Genomic DNA, 16523 nt, shown 5'->3' with positions numbered 1-16523 from the left:
TGGAAAGCCATTGAGTGGACCGTGCTTACCAAGTCTCTGTGAGCGAGATGAGAGATAGGCCCGCGTATGGCCTCCTGCACGTTTTTTCATTTAGACTAGTGATCGTCCCGCCGAAGCGAGACAGTAGAAAAATCGTCTATATACTCATCGTTTTGGCCTTCTCCACGGAAATCTTTAGTAAAAGGCGAAAGATTTGTGCGTGAACTAAAGAAAGCCCAGAGTTGTCGTAAGTCGGCGCGACCTGTTGTGCCTTCGAGCCGACTTAACCTTTGCTTGTGGTGTGCCGCTTGCCAGTGTGTCCGTTCGTAGAGGACGCTTAAAAGGTGCTGCATCGTGAGGTGTAGACTTGACACAAGGACTTTCACCTTTCTGATCTACATCACCTAGTTCAGTGCGTTCGCGTGAATCACTAGGAAGTTGCGTTCGCTGTCTCGGAGAGTGTGGTCCCTGTAGGCAATACGTCGTACTAGTGGCTTGCGTTACATCTAGTTTGTTTCTACTGCAGTTCGACTCCTTTGGTTGTCTCTGAACTTTATTTCTTTCCTCGAGCCGATTTTGATTAGCTCGTATGTATTATTCTGCTAAAAAAAAAAAAAAACTTGTGAGCGGGATACGGCCGAAAGGCCCTTGGCTCAACCCCTGCCGTCTGCCGCCTTCACTCTTCGCATTTGGAAAGCCATTGAGTGGACCGTGCTTACCAAGTCTCTGTGAGCGAGATGAGAGATAGGCCCGCGTATGGCCTCCTGCACGTTTTTTCATTTAGACTAGTGATCGTCCCGCCGAAGCGAGACAGTAGAAAAATCGTCTATATACTCATCGTTTTGGCCTTCTCCACGGAAATCTTTAGTAAAAGGCGAAAGATTTGTGCGTGAACTGAAGAAAGCCCAGAGTTGACGTAAGTCGGCGCGACCTGTTGTGCCTTCGAGCCGACTTAACCTTTGCTTGTGGTGTGCCGCTTGCCAGTGTGTCCGTTCGTAGAGGACGCTTAAAAGGTGCTGCATCGTGAGGTGTAGACTTGACACAAGGACTTTCACCTTTCTGATCTACATCACCTAGTTCAGTGCGTTCGCGTGAATCACTAGGAAGTTGCGTTCGCTGTCTCGGAGAGTGTGGTCCCTGTAGGCAATACGTCGTACTAGTGGCTTGCGTTACATCTAGTTTGTTTCTACTGCAGTTCGACTCCTTTGGTTGTCTCTGAACTTTATTTCTTTCCTCGCGCCGATTTTGATTAGCTCGTATGTATTATTCTGCTAAAAAAAAAAAAAACTTGTGAGCGGGATAAGGCCGAAAGGCCCTTGGCTCAACCCCTGCCGTCTGCGGCCTTCACTCTTCGCATTTGGAAAGCCATTGAGTGGACCGTACTTACCAAGTCTCTGTAAGCGAGATGAGAGATAGGCCCGTGTATGGCCTCCTGCACGTTTTTTCATTTAGACTAGTGATCGTCCCGCCGAATCGAGACAGTAGAAAAATCGTCTATATACTCATCGTTTTGGCGTTCTCCACGGAAATCTTTAGTAAAAGGCGAAAGATTTGTGCGTGAACTGAAGAAAGCCCAGAGTTGTCGTAAGTCGGCGCGACCTGTTGTGCCTTCGAGCCGACTTAAACTTTGCTTGTGGTGTGCCGCTTGCCAGTGTGTCCGTTCGTAGAGGACGCTTAAAAGGTGCTGCATCGTGAGGTGTAGACTTGACACAAGGACTTTCATCTTTCTGATCTACATCACCTAGTTCAGTGCGTTCGCGTGAATCACTAGGAAGTTGCGTTCGCTGTCTCGGAGAGTGTGGTCCCTGTAGGCAATACGTCGTACTAGTGGCTTGCGTTACATCTAGTTTGTTTCTACTGCAGTTCGACTCCTTTGGTTGTCTCTGAACTTTATTTCTTTCCTCGAGCCGATTTTGATTAGCTCGTATGTATTATTCTGCTAAAAAAAAAAAAAAAACTTGTGAGCGGGATACGGCCGAAAGGCCCTTGGCTCAACCCCTGCCGTCTGCCGCCTTCACTCTTCGCATTTGGAAAGCCATTGAGTGGACCGTGCTTACCAAGTCTCTGTGAGCGAGATGAGAGATAGGCCCGCGTATGGCCTCCTGCACGTTTTTTCATTTAGACTAGTGATCGTCCCGCCGAAGCGAGACAGTAGAAAAATCGTCTATATACTCATCGTTTTGGCCTTCTCCACGGAAATCTTTAGTAAAAGGCGAAAGATTTGTGCGTGAACTGAAGAAAGCCCAGAGTTGTCGTAAGTCGGCGCGACCTGTTGTGCCTTCGAGCCGACTTAACCTTTGCTTGTGGTGTGCCGCTTGCCAGTGTGTCCGTTCGTAGAGGACGCTTAAAAGGTGCTGCATCGTGAGGTGTAGACTTGACACAAGGACTTTCACCTTTCTGATCTACATCACCTAGTTCAGTGCGTTCGCGTGAATCACTAGGAAGTTGCGTTCGCTGTCTCGGAGAGTGTGGTCCCTGTAGGCAATACGTCGTACTAGTGGCTTGCGTTACATCTAGTTTGTTTCTACTGCAGTTCGACTCCTTTGGTTGTCTCTGAACTTTATTTCTTTCCTCGAGCCGATTTTGATTAGCTCGTATGTATTATTCTGCTAAAAAAAAAAAAAACTTGTGAGCGGGATACGGCCGAAAGGCCCTTGGCTCAACCCCTGCCGTCTGCCGCCTTCACTCTTCGCATTTGGAAAGCCATTGAGTGGACCGTGCTTACCAAGTCTCTGTGAGCGAGATGAGAGATAGGCCCGCGTATGGCCTCCTGCACGTTTTTTCATTTAGACTAGTGATCGTCCCGCCGAAGCGAGACAGTAGAAAAATCGTCTATATACTCATCGTTTTGGCCTTCTCCACGGAAATCTTTAGTAAAAAGCGAAAGATTTGTGCGTGAACTGAAGAAAGCCCAGAGTTGTCGTAAGTCGGCGCGACCTGTTGTGCCTTCGAGCCGACTTAACCTTTGCTTGTGGTGTGCCGCTTGCCAGTGTGTCCGTTCGTAGAGGACGCTTAAAAGGTGCTGCATCGTGAGGTGTAGACTTGACACAAGGACTTTCACCTTTCTGATCTACATCACCTAGTTCAGTGCGTTCGCGTGAATCACTAGGAAGTTGCGTTCGCAGTCTCGGAGAGTGTGGTCCCTGTAGGCAATACGTCGTACTAGTGGCTTGCGTTACATCTAGTTTGTTTCTACTGCAGTTCGACTCCTTTGGTTGTCTCTGAACTTTATTTCTTTCCTCGAGCCGATTTTGATTAGCTCGTATGTATTATTCTGCTAAAAAAAAAAAAAACTTGTGAGCGGGATACGGCCGAAAGGCCCTTGGCTCAACTCCTGCCGTCTGCGGCCTTCACTCTTCGCATTTGGAAAGCCATTGAGTGGACCGTGCTTACCAAGTCTCTGTGAGCGAGATGAGAGATAGGCCCGCGTATGGCCTCCTGCACGTTTTTTCATTTAGACTAGTGATCGTCCCGCCGAAGCGAGACAGTAGAAAAATCGTCTATATACTCATCGTTTTGGCCTTCTCCACGGAAATCTTTAGTAAAAGGCGAAAGATTTGTGCGTGAACTGAAGAAAGCCCAGAGTTGACGTAAGTCGGCGCGACCTGTTGTGCCTTCGAGCCGACTTAACCTTTGCTTGTGGTGTGCCGCTTGCCAGTGTGTCCGTTCGTAGAGGACGCTTAAAAGGTGCTGCATCGTGAGGTGTAGACTTGACACAAGGACTTTCACCTTTCTGATCTACATCACCTAGTTGAGTGCGTTCGCGTGAATCACTAGGAAGTTGCGTTCGCTGTCTCGGAGAGTGTGGTCCCTGTAGGCAATACGTCGTACTAGTGGCTTGCGTTACATCTAGTTTGTTTCTACTGCAGTTCGACTCCTTTGGTTGTCTCTGAACTTTATTTCTTTCCTCGAGCCGATTTTGATTAGCTCGTATGTATTATTCTGCTAAAAAAAAAAAAAACTTGTGAGCGGGATACGGCCGAAAGGCCCTTGGCTCAACCCCTGCCGTCTGCCGCCTTCACTCTTCGCATTTGGAAAGCCATTGAGTGGACCGTGCTTACCAAGTCTCTGTGAGCGAGATGAGAGATAGGCCCGCGTATGGCCTCCTGCACGTTTTTTCATTTAGACTAGTGATCGTCCCGCCGAAGCGAGACAGTAGAAAAATCGTCTATATACTCATCGTTTTGGCCTTCTCCACGGAAATCTTTAGTAAAAGGCGAAAGATTTGTGCGTGAACTGAAGAAAGCCCAGAGTTGTCGTAAGTCGGCGCGACCTGTTGTGCCTTCGAGCCGACTTAACCTTTGCTTGTGGTGTGCCGCTTGCCAGTGTGTCCGTTCGTAGAGGACGCTTAAAAGGTGCTGCATCGTGAGGTGTAGACTTGACACAAGGACTTTCACCTTTCTGATCTACATCACCTAGTTCAGTGCGTTCGCGTGAATCACTAGGAAGTTGCTTTCGCTGTCTCGGAGAGTGTGGTCCCTGTAGGCAATACGTCGTACTAGTGGCTTGCGTTACATCTAGTTTGTTTCTACTGCAGTTCGACTCCTTTGGTTGTCTCTGAACTTTATTTCTTTCCTCGAGCCGATTTTGATTAGCTCGTATGTATTATTCTGCTAAAAAAAAAAAAAAATTGTGAGCGGGATACGGCCGAAAGGCTCTTGGCTCAACCCCTGCCGTCTGCCGCCTTCACTCTTCGCATTTGGAAAGCCATTGAGTGGACCGTGCTTACCAAGTCTCTGTGAGCGAGATGAGAGATAGGCCCGCGTATGGCCTCCTGCACGTTTTTTCATTTAGACTAGTGATCGTCCCGCCGAAGCGAGACAGTAGAAAAATCGTCTATATACTCATCGTTTTGGCCTTCTCCACGGAAATCTTTAGTAAAAAGCGAAAGATTTGTGCGTGAACTGAAGAAAGCCCAGAGTTGTCGTAAGTCGGCGCGACCTGTTGTGCCTTCGAGCCGACTTAACCTTTGCTTGTGGTGTGCCGCTTGCCAGTGTGTCCGTTCGTAGAGGACGCTTAAAAGGTGCTGCATCGTGAGGTGTAGACTTGACACAAGGACTTTCACCTTTCTGATCTACATCACCTAGTTCAGTGCGTTCGCGTGAATCACTAGGAAGTTGCGTTCGCTGTCTCGGAGAGTGTGGTCCCTGTAGGCAATACGTCGTACTAGTGGCTTGCGTTACATCTAGTTTGTTTCTACTGCAGTTCGACTCCTTTGGTTGTCTCTGAACTTTATTTCTTTCCTCGAGCCGATTTTGATTAGCTCGTATGTATTATTCTGCTAAAAAAAAAAAAAAACTTGTGAGCGGGATACGGCCGAAAGGCCCTTGGCTCAACCCCTGCCGTCTGCCGCCTTCACTCTTCGCATTTGGAAAGCCATTGAGTGGACCGTGCTTACCAAGTCTCTGTGAGCGAGATGAGAGATAGGCCCGCGTATGGCCTCCTGCACGTTTTTTCATTTAGACTAGTGATCGTCCCGCCGAAGCGAGACAGTAGAAAAATCGTCTATATACTCATCGTTTTGGCCTTCTCCACGGAAATCTTTAGTAAAAGGCGAAAGATTTGTGCGTGAACTGAAGAAAGCCCAGAGTTGACGTAAGTCGGCGCGACCTGTTGTGCCTTCGAGCCGACTTAACCTTTGCTTGTGGTGTGCCGCTTGCCAGTGTGTCCGTTCGTAGAGGACGCTTAAAAGGTGCTGCATCGTGAGGTGTAGACTTGACACAAGGACTTTCACCTTTCTGATCTACATCACCTAGTTGAGTGCGTTCGCGTGAATCACTAGGAAGTTGCGTTCGCTGTCTCGGAGAGTGTGGTCCCTGTAGGCAATACGTCGTACTAGTGGCTTGCGTTACATCTAGTTTGTTTCTACTGCAGTTCGACTCCTTTGGTTGTCTCTGAACTTTATTTCTTTCCTCGCGCCGATTTTGATTAGCTCGTATGTATTATTCTGCTAAAAAAAAAAAAAACTTGTGAGCGGGATAAGGCCGAAAGGCCCTTGGCTCAACCCCTGCCGTCTGCGGCCTTCACTCTTCGCATTTGGAAAGCCATTGAGTGGACCGTACTTACCAAGTCTCTGTAAGCGAGATGAGAGATAGGCCCGCGTATGGCCTCCTGCACGTTTTTTCATTTAGACTAGTGATCGTCCCGCCGAATCGAGACAGTAGAAAAATCGTCTATATACTCATCGTTTTGGCGTTCTCCACGGAAATCTTTAGTAAAAGGCGAAAGATTTGTGCGTGAACTGAAGAAAGCCCAGAGTTGTCGTAAGTCGGCGCGACCTGTTGTGCCTTCGAGCCGACTTAAACTTTGCTTGTGGTGTGCCGCTTGCCAGTGTGTCCGTTCGTAGAGGACGCTTAAAAGGTGCTGCATCGTGAGGTGTAGACTTGACACAAGGACTTTCATCTTTCTGATCTACATCACCTAGTTCAGTGCGTTCGCGTGAATCACTAGGAAGTTGCGTTCGCTGTCTCGGAGAGTGTGGTCCCTGTAGGCAATACGTCGTACTAGTGGCTTGCGTTACATCTAGTTTGTTTCTACTGCAGTTCGACTCCTTTGGTTGTCTCTGAACTTTATTTCTTTCCTCGAGCCGATTTTGATTAGCTCGTATGTATTATTCTGCTAAAAAAAAAAAAAAACTTGTGAGCGGGATACGGCCGAAAGGCCCTTGGCTCAACCCCTGCCGTCTGCCGCCTTCACTCTTCGCATTTGGAAAGCCATTGAGTGGACCGTGCTTACCAAGTCTCTGTGAGCGAGATGAGAGATAGGCCCGCGTATGGCCTCCTGCACGTTTTTTCATTTAGACTAGTGATCGTCCCGCCGAAGCGAGACAGTAGAAAAATCGTCTATATACTCATCGTTTTGGCCTTCTCCACGGAAATCTTTAGTAAAAGGCGAAAGATTTGTGCGTGAACTGAAGAAAGCCCAGAGTTGTCGTAAGTCGGCGCGACCTGTTGTGCCTTCGAGCCGACTTAACCTTTGCTTGTGGTGTGCCGCTTGCCAGTGTGTCCGTTCGTAGAGGACGCTTAAAAGGTGCTGCATCGTGAGGTGTAGACTTGACACAAGGACTTTCACCTTTCTGATCTACATCACCTAGTTCAGTGCGTTCGCGTGAATCACTAGGAAGTTGCGTTCGCTGTCTCGGAGAGAGTGGTCCCTGTAGGCAATACGTCGTACTAGTGGCTTGCGTTACATCTAGTTTGTTTCTACTGCAGTTCGACTCCTTTGGTTGTCTCTGAACTTTATTTCTTTCCTCGAGCCGATTTTGATTAGCTCGTATGTATTATTCTGCTAAAAAAAAAAAAAATTGTGAGCGGGATACGGCCGAAAGGCTCTTGGCTCAACCCCTGCCGTCTGCCGCCTTCACTCTTCGCATTTGGAAAGCCATTGAGTGGACCGTGCTTACCAAGTCTCTGTGAGCGAGATGAGAGATAGGCCCGCGTATGGCCTCCTGCACGTTTTTTCATTTAGACTAGTGATCGTCCCGCCGAAGCGAGACAGTAGAAAAATCGTCTATATACTCATCGTTTTGGCCTTCTCCACGGAAATCTTTAGTAAAAAGCGAAAGATTTGTGCGTGAACTGAAGAAAGCCCAGAGTTGTCGTAAGTCGGCGCGACCTGTTGTGCCTTCGAGCCGACTTAACCTTTGCTTGTGGTGTGCCGCTTGCCAGTGTGTCCGTTCGTAGAGGACGCTTAAAATGTGCTGCATCGTGAGGTGTAGACTTGACACAAGGACTTTCACCTTTCTGATCTACATCACCTAGTTCAGTGCGTTCGCGTGAATCACTAGGAAGTTGCGTTCGCTGTCTCGGAGAGTGTGGTCCCTGTAGGCAATACGTCGTACTAGTGGCTTGCGTTACATCTAGTTTGTTTCTACTGCAGTTCGACTCCTTTGGTTGTCTCTGAACTTTATTTCTTTCCTCGAGCCGATTTTGATTAGCTCGTATGTATTATTCTGCTAAAAAAAAAAAAAAACTTGTGAGCGGGATACGGCCGAAAGGCCCTTGGCTCAACCCCTGCCGTCTGCCGCCTTCACTCTTCGCATTTGGAAAGCCATTGAGTGGACCGTGCTTACCAAGTCTCTGTGAGCGAGATGAGAGATAGGCCCGCGTATGGCCTCCTGCACGTTTTTTCGTTTAGACTAGTGATCGTCCCGCCGAAGCGAGAGAGTAGAAAAATCGTCTATATACTCATCGTTTTGGCCTTCTCCACGGAAATCTTTAGTAAAAGGCGAAAGATTTGTGCGTGAACTGAAGAAAGCCCAGAGTTGTCGTAAGTCGGCGCGACCTGTTGTGCCTTCGAGCCGACTTAACCTTTGCTTGTGGTGTGCCGCTCGCCAGTGTGTCCGTTCGTAGAGGACGCTTAAAAGGTGCTGCATCGTGAGGTGTAGACTTGACACAAGGACTTTCACCTTTCTGATCTACATCACCTAGTTCAGTGCGTTCGTGTGAATCACTAGGAAAATGCGTTCGCTGTCTCGGAGAGTGTGGTCCCTGTAGGCAATACGTCGTACTAGTGGCTTGCGTTACATCTAGTTTGTTTCTACTGCAGTTCGACTCCTTTGGTTGTCTCTGAACTTTATTTCTTTCCTCGAGCCGATTTTGATTAGCTCGTATGTATTATTCTGCTAAAAAAAAAAAAAACTTGTGAGCGGGATACAGCCGAAAGGCCCTTGGCTCAACCCCTGCCGTCTGCGGCCTTCACTCTTCGCATTTGGAAAGCCATTGAGTGGACCGTGCTTACCAAGTCTCTGTGAGCGAGATGAGAGATAGGCCCGCGTATGGCCTCCTGCACGTTTTTTCATTTAGACTAGTGATCGTCCCGCCGAAGCGAGACAGTAGAAAAATCGTCTATATACTCATCGTTTTGGCCTTCTCCACGGAAATCTTTAGTAAAAGGCGAAAGATTTGTGCGTGAACTGAAGAAAGCCCAGAGTTGTCGTAAGTCGGCGCGACCTGTTGTGCCTTCGAGCCGACTTAACCTTTGCTTGTGGTGTGCCGCTTGCCAGTGTGTCCGTTCGTAGAGGACGCTTAAAAGGTGCTGCATCGTGAGGTGTAGACTTGACACAAGGACTTTCACCTTTCTGATCTACATCACCTAGTTCAGTGCGTTCGTGTGAATCACTAGGAAAATGCGTTCGCTGTCTCGGAGAGTGTGGTCCCTGTAGGCAATACGTCGTACTAGTGGCTTGCGTTACATCGAGTTTGTTTCTACTGCAGTTCGACTCCTTTGGTTGTCTCTGAACTTTATTTCTTTCCTCGAGCCGATTTTGATTAGCTCGTATGTATTATTCTGCTAAAAAAAAAAAAAAACTTGTGAGCGGGATACGGCCGAAAGGCCCTTGGCTCAACCCCTGCCGTCTGCCGCCTTCACTCTTCGCATTTGGAAAGCCATTGATTGGACCGTGCTTACCAAGTCTCTGTGAGCGAGATGAGAGATAGGCCCGCGTATGGCCTCCTGCACGTTTTTTCATTTAGACTAGTGATCGTCCCGCCGAAGCGAGACAGTAGAAAAATCGTCTATATACTCATCGTTTTGGCCTTCTCCAAGGAAATCTTTAGTAAAAGGCGAAAGATTTGTGCGTGAACTGAAGAAAGCCCAGAGTTGTCGTAAGTCGGCGCGACCTGTTGTGCCTTCGAGCCGACTTAACCTTTGCTTGTGGTGTGCCGCTTGCCAGTGTGTCCGTTCGTAGAGGACGCTTAAAAGGTGCTGCATCGTGAGGTGTAGACTTGACGCAAGGACTTTCACCTTTCTGATCTACATCACCTAGTTCAGTGCGTTCGTGTGAATCACTAGGAAAATGCGTTCGCTGTCTCGGAGAGTGTGGTCCCTGTAGGCAATACGTCGTACTAGTGGCTTGCGTTACATCTAGTTTGTTTCTACTGCAGTTCGACTCCTTTGGTTGTCTCTGAACTTTATTTCTTTCCTCGAGCCGATTTTGATTAGCTCGTATGTATTATTCTGCTAAAAAAAAAAAAACTTGTGAGCGGGATACGGCCGAAAGGCCCTTGGCTCAACCCCTGCCGTCTGCCGCCTTCACTCTTCGCATTTGGAAAGCCATTGATTGGACCGTGCTTACCAAGTCTCTGTGAGCGAGATGAGAGATAGGCCCGCGTATGGCCTCCTGCACGTTTTTTCATTTAGACTAGTGATCGTCCCGCCGAAGCGAGACAGTAGAAAAATCGTCTATATACTCATCGTTTTGGCCTTCTCCACGGAAATCTTTAGTAAAAGGCGAAAGATTTGTGCGTGAACTGAAGAAAGCCCAGAGTTGTCGTAAGTCGGCGCGACCTGTTGTGCCTTCGAGCCGACTTAACCTTTGCTTGTGGTGTGCCGCTTGCCAGTGTGTCCGTTCGTAGAGGACGCTTAAAAGGTGCTGCATCGTGAGGTGTAGACTTGACACAAGGACTTTCACCTTTCTGATCTACATCACCTAGTTCAGTGCGTTCGCGTGAATCACTAGGAAGTTGCGTTCGCTGTCTCGGAGAGTGTGGTCCCTGTAGGCAATACGTCGTACTAGTGGCTTGCGTTACATCTAGTTTGTTTCTACTGCAGTTCGACTCCTTTGGTTGTCTCTGAACTTTATTTCTTTCCTCGAGCCGATTTTGATTAGCTCGTATGTATTATTCTGCTAAAAAAAAAAAAAACTTGTGAGCGGGATACGGCCGAAAGGCCCTTGGCTCAACCCCTGCCGTCTGCGGCCTTCACTCTTCGCATTTGGAAAGCCATTGAGTGGACCGTGCTTACCAAGTCTCTGTGAGCGAGATGAGAGATAGGCCCGCGTATGGCCTCCTGCACGTTTTTTCATTTAGACTAGTAATCGTCCCGCCGAAGCGAGACAGCAGAAAAATCGTCTATATACTCATCGTTTTGGCCTTCTCCACGGAAATCTTTAGTAAAAGGCGAAAGATTTGTGCTTGAACTGAAGAAAGCCCAGAGTTGTCGTAAGTCGGCGCGACCTGTTGTGCCTTCGAGCCGACTTAACCTTTGCTTGTGGTGTGCCGCTTGCCAGTGTGTCCGTTCGTAGAGGACGCTTAAAAGGTGCTGCATCGTGAGGTGTAGACTTGACACAAGGACTTTCACCTTTCTGATCTACATCACCTAGTTCAGTGCGTTCGCGTGAATCACTAGGAAGTTGCGTTCGCTGTCTCGGAGAGTGTGGTCCCTGTAGGCAATACGTCGTACTAGTGGCTTGAGTTACATCTAGTTTGTTTCTACTGCAGTTCGACTCCTTTGGTTGTCTCTGAACTTTATTTCTTTCCTCGAGCCGATTTTGATTAGCTCGTATGTATTATTCTGCTAAAAATAAAAAAACTTGTGAGCGGGATACGGCCAAAAGGCCCTTGGCTCAACCCCTGCCGTCTGCGGCCTTCACTCTTCGCATTTGGAAAGCCATTGAGTGGACCGTGCTTACCAAGTCTCTGTGAGCGAGATGAGAGATAGGCCCGCGTATGGCCTCCTGCACGTTTTTTCATTTAGACTAGTGATCGTCCCGCCGAAGCGAGACAGTAGAAAAATCGTCTATATACTCATCGTTTTGGCCTTCTCCACGGAAATCCTTAGTAAAAGGCGAAAGATTTGTGCGTGAACTGAAGAAAGCCCAGAGTTGTCGTAAGTCGGCGCGACCTGTTGTGCCTTCGAGCCGACTTAACCTTTGCTTGTGGTGTGCCGCTTGCCAGTGTGTCCGTTCGTAGAGGACGCTTAAAAGGTGTTGCATCGTGAGGTGTAGACTTGACACAAGGACTTTCATCTTTCAGATCTACATCACCTAGTTGAGTGCGTTCGCGTGAATCACTAGGAAGTTGCGTTCGCTGTCTCGGAGAGTGTGGTCCCTGTAGGCAATACGTCGTACTAGTGGCTTGCGTTACATCTAGTTTGTTTCTACTGCAGTTCGACTCCTTTGGTTGTCTCTGAACTTTACTTCTTTCCTCGAGCCGATTTTGATTAGCTCGTATGTATTATTCTGCTAAAAAAAAAAAAAAACTTGTGAGCGGGATACGGCCGAAAGGCCCTTGGCTCAACCCCTGCCGTCTGCGGCCTTCACTCTTCGCATTTGGAAAGCCGATGAGTGGACCGTGCTTACCAAGTCTCTGTGAGCGAGATGAGAGATAGGCCCGCGTATGGCCTCCTGCACGTTTTTTCATTTAGACTAGTGATCGTCCCGCCGAAGCGAGACAGTAGAAAAATCGTCTATATACTCATCGTTTTGGCCTTCTCCACGGAAATCTTTAGTAAAAGGCGAAAGATTTGTGCGTGAACTGAAGAAAGCCCAGAGTTGTCGTAAGTCGGCGCGACCTGTTGTGCCTTCGAGCCGACTTAACCTTTGCTTGTGGTGTGCCGCTTGCCAGTGTGTCCGTTCGTAGAGGACGCTTAAAAGTTGCTGCATCGTGAGGTGTAGACTTGACACAAGGACTTTCACCTTTCTGATCTACATCACCTAGTTGAGTGCGTTCGCGTGAATCACTAGGAAGTTGCGTTCGCTGTCTCGGAGAGTGTGGTCCCTGTAGGCAATACGTCGTACTAGTGGCTTGCGTTACATCTAGTTTGTTTCTACTGCAGTTCGACTCCTTTGGTTGTCTCTGAACTTTATTTCTTTCCTCGAGCCGATTTTGATTAGCTCGTATGTATTATTCTGCTAAAAAAAAAAAAAAACTTGTGAGCGGGATACGGCCGAAAGGCCCTTGGCTCAACCCCTGCCGTCTGCGGCCTTCACTCTTCGCATTTGGAAAGCCATTGAGTGGACCGTGCTTACCAAGTCTCTGTGAGCGAGATGAGAGATAGGCCCGCGTATGGCCTCCTGCACGTTTTTTCATTTAGACTAGTGATCGTCCCGCCGAAGCGAGACAGTAGAAAAATCGTCTATATACTCATCGTTTTGGCCTTCTCCACGGAAATCTTTAGTAAAAGGCGAAAGATTTGTGCGTGAACTGAAGAAAGCCCAGAGTTGTCGTAAGTCGGCGCGACCTGTTGTGCCTTCGAGCCGACTTAACCTTTGCTTGTGGTGTGCCGCTTGCCAGTGTGTCCGTTCGTAGAGGACGCTTAAAAGGTGCTGCATCGTGAGGTGTAGACTTGACACAAGGACTTTCACCTTTCTGATCTACATCACCTAGTTGAGTGCGTTCGCGTGAATCACTAGGAAGTTGCGTTCGCTGTCTCGGAGAGTGTGGTCCCTGTAGGCAATACGTCGTACTAGTGGCTTGCGTTACATCTAGTTTGTTTCTACTGCAGTTCGACTCCTTTGGTTGTCTCTGAACTTTATTTCTTTCCTCGAGCCGATTTTGATTAGCTCGTATGTATTATTCTGCTAAAAAAAAAAAAAAACTTGTGAGCGGGATACGGCCGAAAGGCCCTTGGCTCAACCCCTGCCGTCTGCGGCCTTCACTCTTCGCATTTGGAAAGCCATTGAGTGGACCGTGCTTACCAAGTCTCTGTGAGCGAGATGAGAGATAGGCCCGAGTATGGCCTCCTGCACGTTTTTCATTTAGACTAGTGATCGTCCCGCCGAAGCGAGACAGTAGAAAAATCGTCTATATACTCATCGTTTTGGCCTTCTCCACGGAAATCTTTAGTAAAAGGCGAAAGATTTGTGCGTGAACTGAAGAAAGCCCAGAGTTGTCGTAAGTCGGCGCGACCTGTTGTGCCTTCGAGCCGACTTAACCTTTGCTTGTGGTGTGCCGCTTGCCAGTGTGTCCGTTCGTAGAGGACGCTTAAAAGGTGCTGCATCGTGAGGTGTAGACTTGACACAAGGACTTTCACCTTTCTGATCTACATCACCTAGTTGAGTGCGTTCGCGTGAATCACTAGGAAGTTGCGTTCGCTGTCTCAGAGAGTGTGGTCCCTGTAGGCAATACGTCGTACTAGTGGCTTGCGTTACATCTAGTTTGTTTCTACTGCAGTTCGACTCCTTTGGTTGTCTCTGAACTTTATTTCTTTCCTCGAGCCGATTTTGATTAGCTCGTATGTATTATTCTGCTAAAGAAAAAAAAAACTTGTGAGCGGGATACGGCGGAAAGGCCCTAGGCTCAACCCCTGCCGTCTGCGGCCTTCACTCTTCGCATTTGGAAAGCCATTGAGTGGACCATGCTTACCAAGTCTCTGTGGGCAAGATGAGAGATAGGCCCGCGTATGGCCTCCTGCACGTTTTTTCATTTAGACTAGTGATCGTCCCGCCGAAGCGAGACAGTAGAAAAATCGTCTATATACTCATCGTTTTGGCCTTCTCCACGGAAATCTTTAGTAAAAGGCGAAAGATTTGTGCGTGAACTGAAGAAAGCCCAGAGTTGTCGTAAGTCGGCGCGACCTGTTGTGCCTTCGAGCCGACTTAACCTTTGCTTGTGGTGTGCCGCTTGCCAGTGTGTCCGTTCGTAGAGGACGCTTAAAAGGTGCTGCATCGTGAGGTGTAGACTTGACACAAGGACTTTCACCTTTCTGATCTACATCACCTAGTTGAGTGCATTCGCGTGAATCACTAGGAAGTTGCCTTCGCTGTCTCGGAGAGTGTGGTCCCTGTAGGCAATACGTCGTACTAGTGGCTTGCGTTACATCTAGTTTGTTTCTACTGCAGTTCGACTCCTTTGGTTGTCTCTGAACTTTATTTCTTTCCTCGAGCCGATTTTGATTAGCTCGTATGTATTATTCTGCTAAAGAAAAAAAAAAAAATGTGAGCGGGATACGGCCGAAAGGCCCTTGGCTCAACCCCTGCCGTCTGCGGCCTTCACTCTTCGCATTTGGAAAGCCATTGAGTGGACCGTGCTTACCAAGTCTCTGTGAGCGAGATGAGAGATAGGCCCGCGTATAGCCTCCTGCACGTTTTTTCATTTAGACTAGTGATCGTCCCGCCGAAGCGAGACAGTAGAAAAATCGTCTATATACTCATCGTTTTGGCCTTCTCCACGGAAATCTTTAGTAAAAGGCGAAAGATTTGTGCGTGAACTGAAGAAAGCCCAGAGTTGTCGTAAGTCGGCGCGACCTGTTGTGCCTTCGAGCCGACTTAACCTTTGCTTGTGGTGTGCCGCTTGCCAGTGTGTCCGTTCGTAGAGGACGCTTAAAAGGTGCTGCATCGTGAGGTGTAGACTTGACACAAGGACTTTCACCTTTCTGATCTACATCACCTAGTTGAGTGCGTTCGCGTGAATCACTAGGAAGTTGCGTTCGCTGTCTCGGAGAGTGTGGTCCCTGTAGGCAATACGTCGTACTAGTGGCTTGCGTTACATCTAGTTTGTTTCTACTGCAGTTCGACTCCTTTGGTTGTCTCTGAACTTTATTTCTTTCCTCGAGCCGATTTTGATTAGCTCGTATGTATTATTCTGCTAAAAAAAAAAACTTGTGAGCGGGATACGGCCGAAAGGCCCTTGGCTCAACCCCTGCCGTCTGCGGCCTTCACTCTTCGCATTTGGAAAGCCGATGAGTGGACCGTGCTTACCAAGTCTCTGTGAGCGAGATGAGAGATAGGCCCGCGTATGGCCTCCTGCACGTTTTTTCATTTAGACTAGTGATCGTCCCGCCGAAGCGAGACAGTAGAAAAATCGTCTATATACTCATCGTTTTGGCCTTCTCCACGGAAATCTTTAGTAAAAGGCGAAAGATTTGTGCGTGAACTGAAGAAAGCCCAGAGTTGTCGTAAGTCGGCGCGACCTGTTGTGCCTTCGAGCCGACTTAACCTTTGCTTGTGGTGTGCCGCTTGCCAGTGTGTCCGTTCGTAGAGGACGCTTAAAAGTTGCTGCATCGTGAGGTGTAGACTTGACACAAGGACTTTCACCTTTCTGATCTACATCACCTAGTTGAGTGCGTTCGCGTGAATCACTAGGAAGTTGCGTTCGCTGTCTCGGAGAGTGTGGTCCCTGTAGGCAATACGTCGTACTAGTGGCTTGCGTTACATCTAGTTTGTTTCTACTGCAGTTCGACTCCTTTGGTTGTCTCTGAACTTTATTTCTTTCCTCGAGCCGATTTTGATTAGCTCGTATGTATTATTCTGCTAAAAAAAAAAAAAAACTTGTGAGCGGGATACGGCCGAAAGGCCCTTGGCTCAACCCCTGCCGTCTGCGGCCTTCACTCTTCGCATTTGGAAAGCCATTGAGTGGACCGTGCTTACCAAGTCTCTGTGAGCGAGATGAGAGATAGGCCCGCGTATGGCCTCCTGCACGTTTTTTCATTTAGACTAGTGATCGTCCCGCCGAAGCGAGACAGTAGAAAAATCGTCTATATACTCATCGTTTTGGCCTTCTCCACGGAAATCTTTAGTAAAAGGCGAAAGATTTGTGCGTGAACTGAAGAAAGCCCAGAGTTGTCGTAAGTCGGCGCGACCTGTTGTGCCTTCGAGCCGACTTAACCTTTGCTTGTGGTGTGCCGCTTGCCAGTGTGTCCGTTCGTAGAGGACGCTTAAAAGGTGCTGCATCGTGAGGTGTAGACTTGACACAAGGACTTTCACCTTTCTGATCTACATCACCTAGTTGAGTGCGTTCGCGTGAATCACTAGGAAGTTGCGTTCGCTGTCTCGGAGAGTGTGGTCCCTGTAGGCAATACGTCGTACTAGTGGCTTGCGTTACATC

At 48.3% G+C, this 16523-nt stretch overlaps 25 non-coding genes across 25 annotated transcripts; all 25 read right to left on the bottom strand.

Annotated features, from left to right (window-relative positions):
* Positions 1 to 103: 103 nt before the first annotated feature.
* Positions 104 to 224, bottom strand: LOC130619700 (U5 spliceosomal RNA). Its single transcript, XR_008980439.1, has one exon. It is a non-coding gene; the product is annotated as a U5 spliceosomal RNA (small nuclear RNA).
* Positions 225 to 772: 548 nt separating this feature from the next.
* On the bottom strand, positions 773 to 893 carry LOC130619468 (U5 spliceosomal RNA). Its single transcript, XR_008980208.1, has one exon. It is a non-coding gene; the product is annotated as a U5 spliceosomal RNA (small nuclear RNA).
* Positions 894 to 1440: 547 nt separating this feature from the next.
* LOC130619786 (U5 spliceosomal RNA) lies at positions 1441 to 1561 on the bottom strand. Its single transcript, XR_008980524.1, has one exon. It is a non-coding gene; the product is annotated as a U5 spliceosomal RNA (small nuclear RNA).
* Positions 1562 to 2110: 549 nt separating this feature from the next.
* LOC130619467 (U5 spliceosomal RNA) lies at positions 2111 to 2231 on the bottom strand. Its single transcript, XR_008980207.1, has one exon. It is a non-coding gene; the product is annotated as a U5 spliceosomal RNA (small nuclear RNA).
* A 547-nt stretch (positions 2232 to 2778) lies between these two features.
* Positions 2779 to 2899, bottom strand: LOC130619871 (U5 spliceosomal RNA). Its single transcript, XR_008980607.1, has one exon. It is a non-coding gene; the product is annotated as a U5 spliceosomal RNA (small nuclear RNA).
* A 547-nt stretch (positions 2900 to 3446) lies between these two features.
* On the bottom strand, positions 3447 to 3567 carry LOC130619466 (U5 spliceosomal RNA). Its single transcript, XR_008980205.1, has one exon. It is a non-coding gene; the product is annotated as a U5 spliceosomal RNA (small nuclear RNA).
* A 547-nt stretch (positions 3568 to 4114) lies between these two features.
* Positions 4115 to 4235, bottom strand: LOC130619465 (U5 spliceosomal RNA). Its single transcript, XR_008980204.1, has one exon. It is a non-coding gene; the product is annotated as a U5 spliceosomal RNA (small nuclear RNA).
* A 547-nt stretch (positions 4236 to 4782) lies between these two features.
* On the bottom strand, positions 4783 to 4903 carry LOC130619868 (U5 spliceosomal RNA). The gene has a single exon (XR_008980605.1). It is a non-coding gene; the product is annotated as a U5 spliceosomal RNA (small nuclear RNA).
* Positions 4904 to 5451: 548 nt separating this feature from the next.
* Positions 5452 to 5572, bottom strand: LOC130619463 (U5 spliceosomal RNA). The gene has a single exon (XR_008980202.1). It is a non-coding gene; the product is annotated as a U5 spliceosomal RNA (small nuclear RNA).
* Positions 5573 to 6119: 547 nt separating this feature from the next.
* LOC130619785 (U5 spliceosomal RNA) lies at positions 6120 to 6240 on the bottom strand. Its single transcript, XR_008980523.1, has one exon. It is a non-coding gene; the product is annotated as a U5 spliceosomal RNA (small nuclear RNA).
* A 548-nt stretch (positions 6241 to 6788) lies between these two features.
* On the bottom strand, positions 6789 to 6909 carry LOC130619461 (U5 spliceosomal RNA). Its single transcript, XR_008980201.1, has one exon. It is a non-coding gene; the product is annotated as a U5 spliceosomal RNA (small nuclear RNA).
* A 546-nt stretch (positions 6910 to 7455) lies between these two features.
* Positions 7456 to 7576, bottom strand: LOC130619867 (U5 spliceosomal RNA). The gene has a single exon (XR_008980604.1). It is a non-coding gene; the product is annotated as a U5 spliceosomal RNA (small nuclear RNA).
* A 549-nt stretch (positions 7577 to 8125) lies between these two features.
* Positions 8126 to 8245, bottom strand: LOC130619719 (U5 spliceosomal RNA). The gene has a single exon (XR_008980457.1). It is a non-coding gene; the product is annotated as a U5 spliceosomal RNA (small nuclear RNA).
* A 547-nt stretch (positions 8246 to 8792) lies between these two features.
* LOC130619460 (U5 spliceosomal RNA) lies at positions 8793 to 8913 on the bottom strand. Its single transcript, XR_008980200.1, has one exon. It is a non-coding gene; the product is annotated as a U5 spliceosomal RNA (small nuclear RNA).
* A 548-nt stretch (positions 8914 to 9461) lies between these two features.
* On the bottom strand, positions 9462 to 9582 carry LOC130619880 (U5 spliceosomal RNA). Its single transcript, XR_008980617.1, has one exon. It is a non-coding gene; the product is annotated as a U5 spliceosomal RNA (small nuclear RNA).
* A 546-nt stretch (positions 9583 to 10128) lies between these two features.
* On the bottom strand, positions 10129 to 10249 carry LOC130619459 (U5 spliceosomal RNA). The gene has a single exon (XR_008980199.1). It is a non-coding gene; the product is annotated as a U5 spliceosomal RNA (small nuclear RNA).
* A 547-nt stretch (positions 10250 to 10796) lies between these two features.
* Positions 10797 to 10917, bottom strand: LOC130619674 (U5 spliceosomal RNA). The gene has a single exon (XR_008980412.1). It is a non-coding gene; the product is annotated as a U5 spliceosomal RNA (small nuclear RNA).
* A 546-nt stretch (positions 10918 to 11463) lies between these two features.
* LOC130619917 (U5 spliceosomal RNA) lies at positions 11464 to 11584 on the bottom strand. The gene has a single exon (XR_008980653.1). It is a non-coding gene; the product is annotated as a U5 spliceosomal RNA (small nuclear RNA).
* Positions 11585 to 12132: 548 nt separating this feature from the next.
* On the bottom strand, positions 12133 to 12253 carry LOC130619458 (U5 spliceosomal RNA). Its single transcript, XR_008980198.1, has one exon. It is a non-coding gene; the product is annotated as a U5 spliceosomal RNA (small nuclear RNA).
* A 548-nt stretch (positions 12254 to 12801) lies between these two features.
* LOC130619457 (U5 spliceosomal RNA) lies at positions 12802 to 12922 on the bottom strand. The gene has a single exon (XR_008980197.1). It is a non-coding gene; the product is annotated as a U5 spliceosomal RNA (small nuclear RNA).
* A 547-nt stretch (positions 12923 to 13469) lies between these two features.
* LOC130619456 (U5 spliceosomal RNA) lies at positions 13470 to 13590 on the bottom strand. The gene has a single exon (XR_008980196.1). It is a non-coding gene; the product is annotated as a U5 spliceosomal RNA (small nuclear RNA).
* A 547-nt stretch (positions 13591 to 14137) lies between these two features.
* Positions 14138 to 14258, bottom strand: LOC130619455 (U5 spliceosomal RNA). The gene has a single exon (XR_008980194.1). It is a non-coding gene; the product is annotated as a U5 spliceosomal RNA (small nuclear RNA).
* Positions 14259 to 14806: 548 nt separating this feature from the next.
* LOC130619454 (U5 spliceosomal RNA) lies at positions 14807 to 14927 on the bottom strand. The gene has a single exon (XR_008980193.1). It is a non-coding gene; the product is annotated as a U5 spliceosomal RNA (small nuclear RNA).
* A 544-nt stretch (positions 14928 to 15471) lies between these two features.
* Positions 15472 to 15592, bottom strand: LOC130619453 (U5 spliceosomal RNA). The gene has a single exon (XR_008980192.1). It is a non-coding gene; the product is annotated as a U5 spliceosomal RNA (small nuclear RNA).
* A 548-nt stretch (positions 15593 to 16140) lies between these two features.
* LOC130619450 (U5 spliceosomal RNA) lies at positions 16141 to 16261 on the bottom strand. Its single transcript, XR_008980190.1, has one exon. It is a non-coding gene; the product is annotated as a U5 spliceosomal RNA (small nuclear RNA).
* Between the last annotated feature and the right edge of the window lie 262 nt (positions 16262 to 16523).

Source organism: Hydractinia symbiolongicarpus, chromosome 11, assembly GCF_029227915.1.
Source record: "Hydractinia symbiolongicarpus strain clone_291-10 chromosome 11, HSymV2.1, whole genome shotgun sequence".
Taxonomy (NCBI): domain Eukaryota; kingdom Metazoa; phylum Cnidaria; class Hydrozoa; order Anthoathecata; family Hydractiniidae; genus Hydractinia; species Hydractinia symbiolongicarpus.
Note: the sequence above shows the minus strand (reverse complement) of the source record. Positions and strands in the feature narration are given on the sequence as shown.